This window comes from Electrona antarctica (genome assembly GCF_951216825.1).
Source record: "Electrona antarctica genome assembly, chromosome: 15".
Lineage (NCBI taxonomy): Eukaryota > Metazoa > Chordata > Actinopteri > Myctophiformes > Myctophidae > Electrona > Electrona antarctica.
In genome coordinates this window covers 41636835-41655279 of record NC_136796.1, presented here as the reverse complement: position 1 = coordinate 41655279, position 18445 = coordinate 41636835, and the positions used below count along the sequence as shown (strand labels likewise).

Below are 18445 nucleotides of genomic sequence, written 5' to 3'. Positions count from 1 at the left end.
ACTTTCAGCAGCTGTTAAAAATTCCCTTTGGGTGGTTGAATAGAAACCAATGTGGGATATGTTAGTAGACACCTTTACAAACACATTGGTGAAGAAAATTCTTGGGAAGAAAGTTATTCCCAGATTTGATTAATATCCTAATGGAAGGGTATAGTCTGTAAAGTGTAAATCGTTACCTAGGGTGCTGTTATTTTAGTTTTTTGTCTATACTTGCGATCCTATTTTGATAAGTCTATTTTTTTTGGCCAGGGCCTTCAATTTATATTATTGCACAAGATTGTTGGTGTTGGAGATGTTGGGTGAAAAAGAAAAATGCATTGTGAGGTTGTTTTCTTTTTGGAGCCTTGGCCGTTTGGTCAACCTTTACAACAATTCTGCTGATGAAGCCAAGAAAAGGCATTATGTTATGTGGAGTAGTTGCTGGTGGTATAGGCTATATAGTGTCTTCCTTGGCCTACTCGTGCAGACGTGTGTGTGCGCACGGACACACGCACGCACACAAACATACAACACAAATGTGTTGCATGTAAGGCCTCATTCACACTATTGAGACAGCTGTCTTGTCTGCGTCTTGTGTCTTGTCCGTGTTTAATGGCCACCCCCAATGCATTTCCAATGGAAGTCACATGGTTTGACCAAACATTATTGTTTCATGGCTGTGTTCTGCCCCCTCCCCCCCATCAAACAACACACAGCAGGCCTGACGGAGATAACGAAGGCCTAAACAGGTAAACATAAAAGCATAAAACAATAACGGGTAAAATGAAATCCAACACATAGCAACGCCATAGATAAAATACTAGCGCCCTTAGGGAAATTAGCAGCAACATTAATGGCTCCACTATATTAAGGTGCTTTAAAAACATGCCCTATTACTGGCTGCACAATTATTTAACCTATACTGAGTGGCCAGCAGTGTGTTATAGGTGGTCAGCTTCAGGATATGTGCTATTCTGGAACTTTAATGCCCGGACGTCTTAATGCTTCTTAGTCTTTTGTGAGAAGGAAAGAAATGAAAAGGGTTGTCAGCCGGGTGAGAGGGTTCCTTTAGAACTTTATAGGCCTTCTTTTGTGGCCATATAGATTTCCACTAGGGGAGGGAGATCACATGCAATCATTCTGGATGCAGTAAGCACCACTTTGTCCAACGTTTGTCTCCTCAGCTGAAATGTTGTCAAACCACTACAGCCATTGTGTAGAAGCTCTATAAAACGGCACCGTACGATCCCTGGATAGAGCACATCTATTGTTTTTGTCTTTAGAAAGGGCAAAACCTCTCTTTGTTGAGAATTAATTAACCCATTTTGTGTGGGAACCCCTTTTGGTGTTTTAAGCATTCTGTTCTACTTTAGCTATTGAAAAATAGCAGATCTACAAGCTCATATCGCGCCACCGAGTGGCGCGCTACGAGCTTGTAGGTCTGCTATTTTTTAAAAGTCGTGAAAATGTGGCGCAAATATTTGAATATATATTTCAGAGCGAACATTTTTAACTAAAATGGGGGGTCCCTGGAACTACATATTTTGAGATGGGGGTCCATGGCCCAATAGAGATATTTCTGGGGGTTCTTGACATGAAAAAGGTTGAGCACCACTGTCAGTGTGTGTATAGTGTATAGTGTTAGTGGCGATGTAGTGCAGGGCCAATGGGAGCAGAGGACTACCTGTATAGTGTTAGTGGCGATGTAGTGCAGGGCCAATGGGAGCAGAGGACTACCTGTATAGTGTTAGTGGCGATGTAGTGCAGGGCCAATGGGAGCAGTGGCGATGTAGTGCAGGGCCAATGGGAGCAGTGGCGATGTAGTGCAGGGCCAATGGGAGCAGAGGACTACCTCTGTAGTGTTAGTGGTGATGTAGTGCAGGGCCAATGGGAGCAGAGGACTACCTCTGTAGTGTTAGTGGCGATGTAGTGCAGGGCCAATGGGAGCAGAGGACTACCTCTGTAGTGTTAGTGGCGATGTAGTGCAGGGCCAATGGGAGCAGAGGACTACCTCTGTAGTGTTAGTGGCGATGTAGTGCAGGGCCAATGGGAGCAGAGGACTACCTCTGTAGTGTTAGTGGCGATGTAGTGCAGGGCCAATGGGAGCAGAGGACTACCTCTGTAGTGTTAGTGGCGATGTAGTGCAGGGCCAATGGGAGCAGAGGACTACCTGTATAGTGTTAGTGGCGATGTAGTGCAGGCCAGGGCCAATGGGAGCAGAGGACAACCTGTATAGTGTTAGTGGCGATGTAGTGCAGGCCAGGGCCAATGGGAGCAGAGGACAACCTGTATAGTGTTAGTGGCGATGTAGTGCAGGCCAGGGCCAATGGGAGCAGACGACTACCTGTATAGTGTTAGTGGCGATGTAGTGCAGGCCAGGGCCAATGGGAGCAGAGGACTACCTGTATAGTGTTAGTGGCGATGTAGTGCAGGGCCAATGGGAGCAGAGGACTACCTCTGTAGTGTTAGTGGCGATGTAGTGCAGGGCCAATGGGAGCAGAGGACTACCTCTGTAGTGTTAGTGACGATGTAGTGCAGGGCCAATGGGAGCAGAGGACTACCTCTGTAGTGTTAGTGGCGATGTAGTGCAGGGCCAATGGGAGCAGAGGACTACCTGTGTAGTGTTAGTGGCGATGTAGTGCAGGGCCAATGGGAGCAGAGGACTACCTCTGTAGTGTTAGTGGCGATGTAGTGCAGGGCCAATGGGAGCAGAGGACTACCTGTGTAGTGTTAGTGGTGATGTAGTGCAGGGCCAATGGGAGCAGAGGACTACCTGTATAGTGTTAGTGGTGATGTAGTGCAGGGCCAATGGGAGCAGAGGACTACCTGTGTAGTGTTAGTGGCGATGTAGTGCAGGGCCAATGGGAGCAGAGGACAACCTGTATAGTGTTAGTGGCGATGTAGTGCAGGGCCAATGGGAGCAGAGGACAACCTGTATAGTGTTAGTGGCGATGTAGTGCAGGCCAGGGCCAATGGGAGCAGTGGCGATGTAGTGCAGGGCCAATGGGAGCAGAGGACAACCTGTATAGAGCGTCGCAGTCCCGCCTACCCTGGTCCAGGAAATGAAACCCAATGCATTTTTCCCATAGACATTTCTTAAAGTATTTATTTAAAGACGGTTACGCCGCGGACAAAGCCAACTCGAGTCGTGACAACTCATGACAACACAAACAATATTTTGGACCAAACAAATAATTACAAAGAAGAAAAACAACAAAAAAAGTGTTGTAACCTGCCGTTTTTTTCTTCTTTCTAATTATTTGTTTGGTCCAAAATATTGTTTGTGCTGTCATGAGTTGTCACGACTCGAGTTGGCTTTGTCCGCGGCGTAACCGTCTTTAAATAAATACTTTAAGAAATGTCTATGAGGAAAATGCATTGGGTTTCATTTCCTGGTCCAGGGTAGGAGGCGGGACTGCGACGCTCTATAGTGTTAGTGGTGATGTAGTGCAGGGCCAATGGGAGCAGTGGCGATGTAGTGCAGGGCCAATGGGAGCAGTGGCGATGTAGTGCAGGGCCAATGGGAGCAGTGGCGATGTAGTGCAGGGCCAATGGGAGCAACCACCATTAAATGACATGTTCATTTCTTGTTTTTTAGATTGTCACTCTCAGGAATTTGCAGCTGTCCACTTGTTGAGTTTCCTTGTTGTTAAACCATTTAGGCCTGACGTCGAAATAAAAAATCCTGGCAATTTTCTGAAAAACCTCATGTTTCTATATCAGTGGTTCTCAAAGTTTTTCATGTCAAGGAACCCAAAAACTATTATGTAATTGGCCGTCGACCCCCATCTGAAAATATGTTGTTCCAGGGACCCCCCCCCCCCCCCCCCCCCAGAAGCAAAGATTTGAGTTAAAAACGTTGTGCCACATTTTCACAACTTTTCAAAAAATTGCAGATCTACAAGCTCGTATGAGCTTGCCCGTCCAAAATGGTTAATTACCGTGGAGTCCTCACAACTCACAAGTTCCTGTGTTGGAATGGAAACCTCAATCATCTAATTACAAGTTGCTTGTGGTACACACCGGTCCATTAGGAACAGAACCTCATGTTCTGTACGCTGTTTTAATTGTTGTTAGAAATCAAACCTCATCAGTCTCATCAGTGAATTAAAAAACAAATCCATAACATACTGTGAGCAGAGCTTAGAATCTTCAGCATTTCCAGTGTGCAGACGCTATACTTTTTGAAAAATAGATTGCAGCCACAATGAACCGGCCTGCATCATCGACAGACCTGTTTACTCCATATGCAAATTGACAATACTGCAGAGATGGTTACACATACCCGGCCTTCAAAGATTTTCATGATAACAGATGTCAAAGCAACAGGTCTGTAGGCATTCAGACTTCTACTGTGTGTGTGTGTGTGTGTGTGTGTGTGTGTGCGTGTGCGTGTGCGTGTGTGTGTGTGTGTGTGGATACTTGAAAATGAACGGTCAGAAGGTTCCTGTGCATGGCTCAGTAATGTGATTATCATGCACACATAAACCCAGAAATGCGTGCATGAGTGCTATTTATCTGCCAAGTTGTCTCATGTGGACATTTGCACACGCTGTATAGCATGGAGAGAGTGTGCGTGCGCGTGTGTGCGTATGTGAACGCATCCGCCTTTGGAGCCCAAGAATGTTTTCTGTGTGCCAGGGGAGGGAGAGATAGGCACCATGCCCATTTCAGTGCTCCATGGCACGGCACAGCTAGTGCGACACGGCACAGCAAAGCCTGGCCTGACATCCATCCCACACTTGCACGACTCCTGAGAGTTTGTGTTGGAGAAGTGAACAGATACAGTTGGAGGCCATCGATATTGCCCTTTTCTTTTTGCTGAGGTTTGCGTGATCTGCGCAAAAGGACAGTTAACCCATTTTGGGCGGGAACCCCTTTTGGTGTTTTAAACATTATGTTATAATTTAGCTATTGAAAAATAGCAGATCTACAAGCTCATAGCGCGCCACCAAGTGGCGCGCTACGAGCTTGTAGGTCTGCTATTTTTGAAAAATCGTGAAAATATTTATTTCAGAAAACTGGAGGATTTTGAAGGTTTTTTTTAAATTTTGAGGTCAGGCCTAAATGGGTCAAATGATAAGGGACAATATCGGTGGCACCCAACTGTAGCCCCCCCCCCCCAGGTGGAATGGTCTCAGCTGCCCTCATCATGGACAGTGCACAAAGGATATTCCCTAGCAGCCATACTTTACATACAGTTGGAGGCCATCGATATTGTCCTTTTCTTTTTGCTGAGGTTTGCGTGATCTGCGCAAAAGGACAGTTAACCCATTTTGGGCGGGAACCCCTTTTTGGTGTTTTAAACATTATGTTATAATTTAGCTATTGAAAAATAGCAGATCTACAAGCTCATAGCGCGCCACCGAGCTATGAGCTTGTAGGTCTGCTATTTTTGAAAAATCGTGAAAATATAATTCAGAAAACTGGAGGATTTAGAAGGATTTTTTAAAATTTTGAGGTCAGGCCTAAATGGGTCAAATGATAAGGGACAATATCGGTGGCACCCAACTGTACATAACCCTCTGGGTGCCTTTTAATGGGGTAGGGGGGGGATTATGTTTTTTAACGACTGTGGCTCAGGAGGTAGAGCAGGTCGTCCAGTGATCCGTGGGTCGGCGGTTCGAATCCCGGCTCCTCCTCCTGTATACATGTCGAATTGTCAAGACACTGAACCCCAAATTGTTTCCGATGTGCTGGTTGGTACCTTGCATGGCTTCTGCCGCAATCGGTGTATGAATGTGTGTGTGAATGGGTGAATGTAATGCACTGTAAATGTAAAGCGCCTTGGATAAAGGTGCTATATAAATGCACCATTTAACCACTTTAAAAGCTTTAATCCATAACGTGGTTAACATACATTTGAATAAAATTCTTTAACTGTGATCTACAAAATCCCCCCCCCCCTCCCCCAAACCCGCAAAGCCTGCATAGTACCCCCCCCCCCCCCACTCCTCCTGACACAATGGAGATACGGTCCGGCACATTACGCATTGCCCACTGCCAGGCACTGTCCCATTATCAAACAATAGAGGGAATGGACTGAATAGTGCCCAGGGGGGGAGTGAGTCGTGTGCACTTGATTGCTACACTTGACTTCTGAACACTTCTGAATTTGAACCAAATGGAGGAACAAAAATGAATGAATCTGAACAACGGGATAATAGATAACATCGATCCTTGGCAGTGTCGATGCTGACCTTCTTTAGATGTGTTAAACTGATGACAGTAACACAAAAGGAACGAAGACACTATCTACAGTACAGCACCTGCGCACTGCAGAGAAATCTAGCTGATCGGTGATCTCTAGACACCCTCCTAACATAAATTATTTCTAATATCGTCTCGAGGACCTACAATTCCAGCTGCCATGCCATAAAACACCTTCCACACAGAGGCACAATCACACGGTGACATCAAACATGCCGGGACCCTCTGACGATGAGCAAAGAACCAGTTAAAAGCATGTCAGTTGGCACAGTTGGTAGTGCTGTTGGTAGTGCTGTCGCCTCACAGCTAGAAGGTCCTGGGTTCGATTCCCGCTCGGGGCGCTGTGGGTGCTGGCGGCGTGTTTCCTCCTCCGCGTCATCAGTGCCCCATACCCGAGGCAGGGTTGGCGAAAGGGCCTTTCTGTGCGGAGTTTGCATGTTCTCCCCGTGTCCCCTAGGGTAGGTACCCTCACCAAAAACATGCAGTAATCCTGGTCTCTAAACAAACTGCCTCCCTGGGCCCTGGCCAGCCGGGGCGCCTGATGGAGGGGAAAGGAACTGGTTGGAATAACGTGTTCCTTCCACGCGCTACGTCCAACCAGGGAAACTCCCCCCTGTCACGTGTAAAGGAGCAACTTGGACACTCAGGCAGGAAGGAAGCATGAGTTCAAGTCCGTTGCTCTCGCCATGTCCCCCATATATGGGGACTAGGTTGGCGGAGGGTGTGTAGAGAGCCCAGGACCACATTAGATAATTGGCACAGGGGTGAAAAAATGGGTTACAAAATCGAGGGATAAAAAAAAAAAAAAAGCATGTCAGTTGGCCTGGGCCAACTTAGCGGTCCAGGCACCTTGGCTGGTAATCCAGCATGACGCGGGTTCGAGTCCCGATCCCGACGAACTTTGCTGTGTCTTCCCCCCCCATCTCCCTCCCCGTTTCCCGTCTACCTATACTGTTCAACTATCAATAAAGGCAAAAAGCCCCCAAAAATATATATTAAAAACATGTCAGTAAAAATATTGGCATGTTCATAATGCATATTTCAGGGTAGCAGATGATACCAGATTGGGGTGTGAAGCTGTTTTACCTGCACAGAAAAATAGCAGATCTACAAGCTCGTAGCGCGGCACTCGGTGCCGCGCTATGAGCTTGTAGGTCTGCTATTTTTGAAAAATCGTGAAAATGTCGCGCAAATCTTTGAATATATATTCATTCAAAGCGAACGTTTTTAACTCAAATCTTTGCTTCTGGGGGAGGGTCCCTAGAACAACATATTTTCAGATGGGTGGTCGGCGGCCAAATACAAACATTTAATAATAATAATAATAATAAACTTTATTTGTATAGCACCTTTCATACATAAATGCAACTCAAAGTGCTTCACAGGGCAGTACATAAAAATAGCAATAAAACACAGGCAAGCAGTTAGACGGATAAAACAATGGTAAAGAGCTGTGGTGGTACTGGACATGAAATAGTTTGAGAACGACTGACATGATAGAAACATGGGTTTTTCAGAAAACTGTCAGGATCTAGAAGGCATTTGTAGAATCGTTCCCAGGTCTAAATGGGTTAAAAACGCAGAATGTACTATATAGCACAGCAGCAGGTTCCACAAGGCTGTGGCTCTGATTTTGTATAATAAAATGTACACGGCACCTACAGTTGGGTGCCACCGATATTGTCCCTTATCATTTGACCCATTTAGGCCTGACCTCAAAATTAAAAAAAATCCTTCTAAATCCTCCAGTTTTCTGAAATAAATATTTTCACGATTTTTCAAAAATAGCAGACCTACAAGCTCGTAGCGCGCCACTCGGTGGCGCGCTATGAGCTTGTAGATCTGCTATTTTTCAATAGCTAAATTATAACATAATGTTTAAAACACCAAAAGGGGTTCCCGCCCAAAATGGGTTAACTGTCCTTTTGCGCAGATCACGCAAACCTCAGCAAAAAGAAAAGGACAATATCGATGGCCTCCAACTGTATCAGACAGGTGCATTTTTGACTGATCCTACCACAGCGCTCTGCTGCATGTAGATTTAAGCTTCTTGTCTAGCTTTTTCAAATTCATACGTCTAATAAAGACTTCTGTCATGTTGTTATCTCAAAGCTGCATTTTTCTTCCTCCATAATGTTTTTTTTTATATCTCTACTGAAGCATGGCTTATTGTTACCGCGTAAACCATTTACTGACTTGGATGGAACACATACATCTTCAGCTAATTTGATTGATGTAAGACATGATCACGCCAGTAAAACAGTCCAGATAATCATTATTTGGCTCCTTCTATAGACTCTAGTCAGTCAGCCAGCATCTATCTATCTATCGTCTGGGGGATTTCTTTTCCTAATAAGCTGCCAGCTAGGATTCAGCAGCACTTTCGTCCACATTATCTGTTATCAAAAATGTGCACTTCTACATCCAAAACAACTATGGGTTGCTTTTAACCCATTTTGACCTAGCCTGGCGCAGCCACACTAAACCCGCCCCTATTGCATATGCATATGCCCCAGCGCAGTGGTATATTAGTATAGCAACGCAAGGCTAATTTTGACCTGAGATCAGATTAAAAAAATGTCTTCTACATCCTGACAGTTTTCTGAAAAAGCTACGTTTCTATGTCAGTGGTTCTGACATAGCTTGTAGATCTGCTATTTTTGAGTGGTATAAACCACTCCAACAACTGGTTTTGTTAGTTTACGTGTCCACGTGTCCACGTGTTTGTTCGTACCAAAAAAATGAGCATGGTTCACACGGGTGTGATTTCATTACATCAGACCACAGCTGATCAGGCTATATAATACCTTACACCACTCAGTTCACACGGGTGTGATTTTTCAATAGCTAAAGCATAACATAATGCTAACACCAAAAGGGGTTCCCGCCCAAAATGGGTTAACATAATTGTTCTCATCACTGATGATTTCACGATGAATTTCACTGTCGACAACACATGCACTTTGTAACAAGAGCACAGATGTTCCAAATATATTATATATAAACACACTTACTCACTCACACACATGCACACCCTCTCTACAGGTTCTCTCACTCACAAACACCCCCCCCAGTGCCAGAAGTGAGGGAACCTGTAGTGCCGTGAAGAAGTCAAATCGAATGCCTTCGCTGAGACAGAAAATGCACCAATAAATAAATCCCCCCTAGGAGCACTCTATCACTCAACTGCACTTATATGCACCCATCAGCAATTTATTATGTATATAAACAGTTTTACATTTTTACATTTTGATGACATTGCATGTTAATCCATTTTGGGCGCGGGAACCCCTTTTGGTGTAAGCATTATATTATGCTTTAGCTATTGAAAAATAGCAGATCTACAAGCTCGTAGCGCGCCACCGAGTGGCGCGCTACGAGCTTGTAGGTCTGCTATTTTTGAAAAATCGAAGAACGACTGACATAGAAACATAGCTTTTTCAGAAAACTGTCAGGATTTAGAAGACATTTATAGAATCGTTCCCAGGTCGAAATGGGTTAAAGTCGGGTTTCGGCTTAATGCTTTCTCGTGACAAAGTTCTTCATGGTTAACAAAATGTTATGGGATTGTCTCCTGGATCACAGTAATACCACTGTGAATTAACCAAGTGGCATTCACCTGGCGGGTGTTTAACACGTTTTGACCTGAGATCAGATAAAAATGTCTTCTACATCCTGACAGTTTTCTGAAAAAGCCATGTTTCTATGTCAGTCGTTCTTCGATTTTTCAAAAATAGCAGACCTACAAGCTCGTAGCGCGCCACCGAGTGGCGCGCTACGAGCTTGTAGATCTGCTATTTTTCAATAGCTAAAAGCATAACATAATGCTAACACCAAAAGGGGTTCCCGCCCCAAAATGGGTTAATGGTTCATAGACGTTACGGTGCAAGCGTGCAACTGCAACATAGCTCTGCAAAGCTATATTGTCACATTCAAAAGAATACCAAAAGGTAGGCTTTAATTTCATAACTGCCAGAATCTTGAGCTCTGCAATGACTCAGAAGAAGCAGGGGTAAGCCGGGCAGCAAAAAAAAAAAAATCCATAGAAGAGTCATGCTAGAGGAAGAGGTTACTTGTAATGCCGACTTCACAGAATACTGAAGATTAGCCCATTGATACCTGAGAAACGGTTTTCTGAAAAACAAATGTTTTGTCATTGGTGCTCCAGACCTTTTCATGTCAAGGACCCCCAAAATGATTTGGCTGCAGCGGACCCCCATCTCAATATATTTTAGGGACCTCCCAGAAGCAAAGACTTTTTTTGATTTTTTTTTTTATTTTTTAAAAAATATATATGTTCAAAGATTTGCACACATTTTCAAGATCTTTTCAAAAGAAATGGCAGATATACAAGCTCCTATAGTGTGGCACGAAGTGACGTGCTATACGAGCTTGTATGCCTGCTATTTTTGAATAGCCAAAGAAATCTAAAATGACATGCTTTCCTGGTTTTAATGCGTTAGAGTGAAATGCACAGGCACAGCCAGACACTTTTCTCAAGCGCAGCCAACCTATCTTCTTCGTCTTCTCCTCCTGTTGCAGCAGTTTGCAGTACATTACAGTACATTTCAAGCACAAACTCAATACAAAGGCTGTTAACTGTGAGTGGACGACCCAATTAAGCATTACACTTGTTTACAAGAGGGTCCACCATGTTCAATTCATCAAAACATTTAGAGACGTACAGATAGACACTACTATATAGTCAAAGAACAGAACAGGAATTCATCATAAAGGAGGTAAAAAGGGAAAAGAAACATAAAGTGAGGGGAAAAGGGGGGGGGGGGCAGTGGGGGGGGATTCAGATTTTACTGGGGCCAGTTTCGAATTGCAGCCGTCCGTAGGTGCCCTTTGAGAGCGGTTTTGAAGGAGTCAAGGGATTCACATGTCTTAATGACTGTTGGTAGGGCGTTCCACATTTTGGTGGCATAGGAGCGAAAATAATTTAGTCCCATGTTTGTGTCGAATCTGGGTTGTACATGGTTTGTTGCACTCCCTCTGGTGTTGTGGGTGTGGACTTCGTTAACATTAAGGAAGTATCTAGACAGGTACATGGGTATCTTGGTGGTGTATCGAATCTTGTGGACCAGACCCATTGCAAGATGCTGTACTCTGTCATCAACCCTAAGCCATTCCAGCCTGTCAAAGTGTCTGCATAGTGTTGTGACACAACATGTGTCTCAGGCGGTGGGAACTTTCATCTGTCCAGAGTTGCTCTAACCTCCAGTAGAACAAGGTCAGGGAACAATTGCTGACTGTGACTGTCCACGTGTTTGTCAAACGTGGGGAGGCGCCATCTGTTTCTGGACACACTCTGTTCATCGCTCAACTATTCTGTAGTATGCTGGCTCCCTTAAAACCAAGAGGCGTTAGTGACTGGAGTCAGCAGTCTCTCTCTTATACTGTGTTAGTGTTCTTTTAAGTGTTCATTGCAACTGCAAGTGTCCCCAGGTGTTGTTTTTTTGTTGCCCTGAAATCTAACCAATTTTGTATTCCTCTTAGCATACAGTATTATGCAAACATATCTTAAGCTGTCTAGCATTGAGCTCTAGGCAATAGATAATTACTAACTTTTTTTTTGTTATCAATTGTTTTTTTTTATTCATGACAAAAACAGTACAATTTAATATACGGGCATTATGAATGAATAAAGAAAACAAAACACAAAAACAGGATATATGTAATATGTATGTATTATACACATATAAAGAAGGACCAACGATGTCACAAGATGCATACCTGTGCAATAGAAGAAAAATTAAAACTAAATCATATCCATAATTCTATCTGCAATGTTTTTCCTCTTTTGCTCCATGTAACCTTGCCGTTGACATCTCTAGATAGACAATATCTTAAAAGGTTAGAGCCCATTGGCGAAATGTTGACGTGTGTGGAGGTTTCCAACGCGTAGCAACCATCTTCTTTGCCGCCGTTAACCCAGCAAAGAAGACATGCACGCACGCTTGCGAGTGCTATTTAACTGCAATTGGGATATCATTTAAAAGAAATAAAGATGGAGAAGGTGTAATGTTAAGATAATTACTAATATAACTTGTGTGCCTTGGTGTGCTAGCCTCGCGTTGCGATACTAATATACCACTGCGCTGCACTCTTGTTGCTGCTCTGATTGTGACAGTGATATAGAACACTTACTGCACGTCACCAGACATTCTTTGTCAGTCTGCCTTAACCCATTTTAGACCTGAGAAAAGATTCAAATGTCTTCTAAATCCTGACAGTTTTCTGAAAAACCCATGTTTCTATGTCAGTGGTTCTCAACCTTTTTCACATCAAGGACCCCCAGAATTATCTGTATTTGGTCGCGAACTCCCATCTGAAAATATGTAGTTCCAGGGACCCCCCCAGAAGCAAATATTTGAGTTAATAACGTTCGCTCTGAAAGAATATATATTCAAAGATTTGAGCCACATTTTCACGCTTTTTAAATCTGCTATTTTTCAATAGCTAAAGTATAACATAATGCTTGAAACACCAAAAGGGGTTCCCGCCCAGGGAAGGACCACACCGCTGTCATGTAGTCTAACTAATGCACAGCTTCAGGCATATCGGCCTATAGTCGTATGTAAATATTAAAAATGGAAATCCACTAATGGTGTTTGTTTTTAGATTTTATGTACAGTATGATTATATTTTCTTCATAGACATTAAAACATTAATGAACGAATAATAATGTCAATGTTTGCTAAACTAAACATAATGGTAAATGGTAAATAGAGAATTGATATATATTTATCCAAGGCGCTTTACATAGATTGTGCATTACATTCACCCATTCACACACACATTCATACACCGATGGCGGCGGAAACCATGCAAGGTACCAACCAGCACATCAGGAGCAATTCGGGGTTCAGAGTCTTGCTCAAGGACACTTCGACACTAACTCTCCCGTGTTCGAACTGGCAACCTTGCGGTTACCATCCGGCCACTCTACCCCTGAACCACCGCCGATAAATCGCATGATTAATAACAAGTCATGGACACTTGACTTTTGTCTAGACTTTAAATTAATCTGCACTTTAGCACGCGTTAAAACGTAACTTGGTGAAATGCAATTTAGTGTGTTTGATCTTCAGGGAAGTATAACCTCAAGGACGTTTCAAGTCTCTGCGGGTTAATTTTAATATTGTACTGAAATGAATGGAATCCTGTGGGGCTCCCGTCCCTCATGAATAAAACAAACCACTGGCGTGTAAAGCGGTCAGCGGTGAAGTACGACACGAGTCATAGTCAATGGTCTTAAACATACCAGACGGTCTCCAGGGTGTAATCTGAACGAGCTGATCCATTTCTAATCACGGAAGACCTACAGCCTGCATGGTCTCTCTTGGTTGGTGGTGCTTTCCACCAATCTTAGAGAATGCTCACTTAGAATGTCTTAACTCATTTAGGCCTGACCTCGAAATTTATTTTTTCTGAAATAAATATTTTCACGATTTAAAAAAAATAGCAGACCTACAAGCTCGTAGCGCGCCACTCGGTGGCGCGCTATGAGCTTGTAGATCTGCTATTTTTCAATAGCTAAAGCATAACATGATGCTAACACCAAAAGGGGTTCCCGCCCAAAATGGGTTAAGTGAGTTACGGTAGTCCATATTCTGGGGCTAACTTCTGATTTAGCTGATCTACAAGCTCTAACTAATGCCGTTTAAAGGAATAAATGGAGGCGACCTAGGGGGAGTCCGTTCAATAGGGTTTAAAGCTGCACTATGTAACTTTGCTCTTTTGCTCCAGATTTGAACCCAGTTTCCTGAGCCAAGTGCTGACATTTTTACCATTGAGCTAATAGAGCCTGCCTGCTTGTTGCTCACGGGATGAATTGAATCTTAGTCAAAAATGTCAAATGTTTGTCAAATCCTGGGTCTAGGTGAGACATGACCTTTGGCTTTGACACGATCGAAAATAGAAGAGGAGGGAGACAATATACAACCACTCCAATTGTATAATTATATTGTACTAGACCTGTACGTGCCCGTCGCAGTCGGCCACCGGCCTACTTGGGAACGATGCAACTTGGGAACCTAATGATATACGTTGTCATAGTAGCACCCGTTTTAACTGTCAGCCGGTTCTGGAGGTTCTGGAGAACCGTGGGTCCGACCGACTCGATACCTGGCACTGCACTCCCTGTGGGGGTGTGGAACGCGTGTGTCGAATGTGAAGTCGGTGGGTCAAACGGTTCTCAAGTTACGTGCATTACAACCGTACACACACACGTACGCACGCACGTACGCAGAGACGTGGCGCATTTTTAGTAGGGTTAACATACTCTACCACACAGATTGGACGAAGTTACATTTTACCCATTAAAGAAACGTTATATAGTGCTGCTTTAAATGTTTAAGGGCAAAGAACAAAATAACCCCCACCCCCACCCCACCCTCGCCCCAGTTATTTTCCAATATATTTCTCACTCTGTCTTTGGATATATATAGTGCCTTATTGTGTTATTGCTGTTATAGCTGGATGTAGCTAAATAAAGAAATATGTGTTGATTCCTCAGCACAGCTGCATATCAAAATGAAATTCAGGCCGGATGGTGCATGGAGCTGGCCTTTTTCATGGTGAAAGTGAAACCCCCAGAGGGTTTACCCGTCAGCAGCAAAAAAAAGCCACACTTTTGAAAGATTACCGAAAAAGAATCCCCATAGTTAGACTACATACTGTACACAAACTCTACTTGTTTTGACACGTTTGTTAGCATAAAATATAACAAGGAACAGTTGGGGACTAAAATCTGAATGGCGTACAATCAGTTGTGTTAATGTTATATCTTATCTTATTTTGGTAAAAGGTGTGCGTGCGTGCGTGCGTGCGTGCGTGCGTGCGTGCGTGCGTGCGTGCGTGCGTGCGTGCGTTTGTGAGCGACCGAGCACACTTATGTGTATGTGCAGGACCTGTAGAACACGTGTATACTATTTTATTTTTATTCCAGTCCTAGCTTCATCACTGATAGCTGTATAATCAAATGGGACACCACTGTTTCTCAACCAGGTGGTCATCAGCACCCAAAGCATTCTATATTTGGCTTTGTGGTCAACATCCAAATTTGGGTCCGGTGTTACCTGTTAAGAATCACTGGTCAAGACAGAAAGAACCGATATATCCCTGCAAATCATTGTTCTGCTGCTCACGGTGCTTGTGGACGCATGTATCCAACCATACAAGACAAGCAGGGTTTCTCTACACACAGCATTACTTTAGGAGGTAGAGCCGGCCATCTTGGAATCTTAAGGTTTCAGATTCGATTCTCGGCTCCTCCTGGCGTGTCGAAATATCGAGCAAGACACTGAACCCCAAGACACTGAACCCCAAGACACTGAACCCCAAGACACTGAACCCCGGCCTAACTGCTCCCGATGAGCATATTGCGCCTTTCATGGTTTCCTTCGTGTGTGAATGGGTGAGTGTGAAGTATGTTGTAATGTGCTTTGGAGAAAAGCACTATATTAATGCAGTCCATTTAGTTTACCATTTTATCAACCTGCAATGAGAGCACGATCTCCAAAACGAGATATTCAGATGTTCAGAGATGGACATTACTTTGGCAAAAGACTGCCTTCCAACCTGCTTTCTTCCTCATGCCTTCATTAATAATGTCTCTCCAAGAACACTGTCTGGGTGTGACTTATTAGCTAGTGTGAGTTTCCTTCTCGTTTCCGCCGGTTATGTAACACCAGTTATACTGTTGACAAGTAACATCTATCACAGCAAAATGTACTGGTTCAGCAATAAACATACTGTACATTCCCCACCTAAATGCACCGTACTACACATAATACATGTTACCGTTTGCTTTTTCCCCATTAAAACCAGGAAAGAATTTGTGTCATTTATTTAGATTTAAGCGCTGGCTATTCAAAAATAGCGGATCTACAAGCTGCAAGCTTGTAGGCTACATCTGCTATTTTTGAACATTTTTTAAAAAATCTTGAAAGTGTGAGAACTATATCTAGAAGGCATTTGTAGAATCGGCCTCCTGGCTGGGCTGGGCTGGTTCAATTTGTTAAAAGACAACAAGGAAATCCAAAAAGAAAGAATGTTTACTTGAGGTTATTTGACCCAGTGTATTTCAATGTGTTGTAACTTATAATTATTTTTACATTGAACTAATTAGTCCGAATTAGTCCTGAGAAATATAACACCCCAATACATCTTCAACAATTTCTTTGCCCGATCAATTACACACAATATAGCTGATATATCTCACCAGTTTGAAATGATCTTATTATTTCCGTCTCCAAACTCTCAGAAATAAGAGCGTGGGCAGCCAATATCATGGATAGTGTAACTTATCTCGGAGTGTACTCCAGGAGGAATGCAATTGACTCAACTGAGATGAACGGACATCTGAAGTCATTTCCTGGCCTGGTTTCTCAGCTACGTGACTTGGATTTGTTTGGGGTAAAAGTCGTATGCACTGTGACTGCACACAAGCATGGATGGATGCCACTGGTCAGCTTCACTGATTCCACTTTGAAGTAGGGGTTTAGCTGCTACGTCACCTGGAACAAGGTGTGGTATTGTGCAAACAATGTGCAATTAGTAAGCCATTTTGCAACCATATATGCCCTGAGGGGCATATATGGGGCCCTCAGGGGCGCAGATGGCGGCAAAGTTGTTAAAGGATAACTCTGGACTAGCCATTTGTGTTTGCCGTAAACCATTAACCTGTGTGTGTGTGTGTGTGTGTGTGTGTGTGTGTGTGTGTGTGTGTGTGTGTGTGTGTGTGTGTGTGTGTGTGTGTGTGTGTGTGTGTGTGTGTGTGTGTGTGTGTGTGTGTGTGTGTGTGTGTGTGTGTGTGTGTGTGTGTCAGCAGCAGGTCATGGTACAAACAGACAGACATTCCGTGCGCAAACAGACAGACCTACAGTACACACAAAGCTGTGCCTTGGAGCGGCTAGCACCGCTCAAACAAATCAAAGTCCTTCTCTAGTGCGCTGTAGCTCTGAGCAGGGAGGAGGGGTTTATCGGCTGCTCGACTTTTATAGAAGCTCATTTGTAACAAAACTCTGTGGACACATCTCCAATATTATGAAAGACAGACAAAAGAATTGTCGAGCTATCAAAATAAGTGATTTAGCGATAAACCTGCTGTGCATAGTCGGAGCTGAGGTGGGCTCGGGATTTTTTATTTATTTTTGCCTCATCTGGTTAATGGATATAATAAAGATACATTTCTCCTTTAATTACATTTTAAAGACCCTGTAAGGAAATTCACCTCATGCATGTTAAAAGGTCATGGCTGAAAACATGTTAAAACACAGTGAACTAGTTTGCTTTATGGTTGAACACACTGCCTTGAGAATACAATACATACTGCTTTACAGGCTGTAGGCTAAAGCTAGCTAATGTCAGCATGTTGGCACATATTTGCTGTCCATAACTGTAGACATCCCACACGTTATTAGACCTTCTTGTTACTATTTACAAATACATTACAGGTTCTGCATCTCTAATAAAAACAAGCTTTCAAATGGTCTGCTGAGTGAAAACATGGTACTTTTATTACATTAAAAGTACTTACATAACAGTATGTGTGCAGAACCTTTTATCCCCTTTGAATTGTTCTATGGTCCTCTCCTCTGGTACCGTGGCAGTCAGTGGACGTAATAAAGGACAGATGAATAATTAATTAAAAGCTCCCTTCTCAGGTTGTATGAAAACGGATGCAAGTTCAAAAAGCAGGCTCATTATCAAGTGGTCAGAGCTTTGATACCTGGCTGTGAATGCCAGCATCCCTCCCTGTACGTCCAAAATAAATGTCTTTGACCTTTCAGAGCCATACGCACCTGACACAACTTTCAGAAACATTACAACATTTGTTTGTCAATAAATCACATTTGACATCCTTTCCACCAACTAACTTTCCCCTGAAGCATTGAGAGGGTGCAGTACGTAGTTCAGACTAGTCATTGGTCCGACAAACGACAACCCACCTCAAACCCTAACCTAACCATAACCGCAAGCACGGGAGCAGCGCATGTCCGACATGTGGACGCATGTCGGACTAATGCTCCGTCCGTATTACATGCGGTCCCCGCATTGAGATGTTGTTAATCAATATGTTTTTCATGGCATCGGAAAAACCTTATCTATAACAACATTTGTACATAAGATATGTTTCGAATGCAGTAGTGATAACCAAATGTCCCCAGTGCCATCAGGTCAAATCTCTATAGCCCTCTATAGGCTGAAACCTATAGAGCAGGGGTGCCCACACATTTATGACGTG

At 43.5% G+C, this 18445-nt stretch overlaps 1 protein-coding gene across 1 annotated transcript in view; it reads left to right on the top strand.

The window, feature by feature from the left end:
- The window catches only part of LOC306937815 (CMP-N-acetylneuraminate-beta-galactosamide-alpha-2,3-sialyltransferase 1-like), a 116530-nt gene that overhangs the window by 79020 nt on the left and 19065 nt on the right, over nt 1–18445 (top strand). The gene's annotated exons all lie outside the window — the stretch shown is intronic.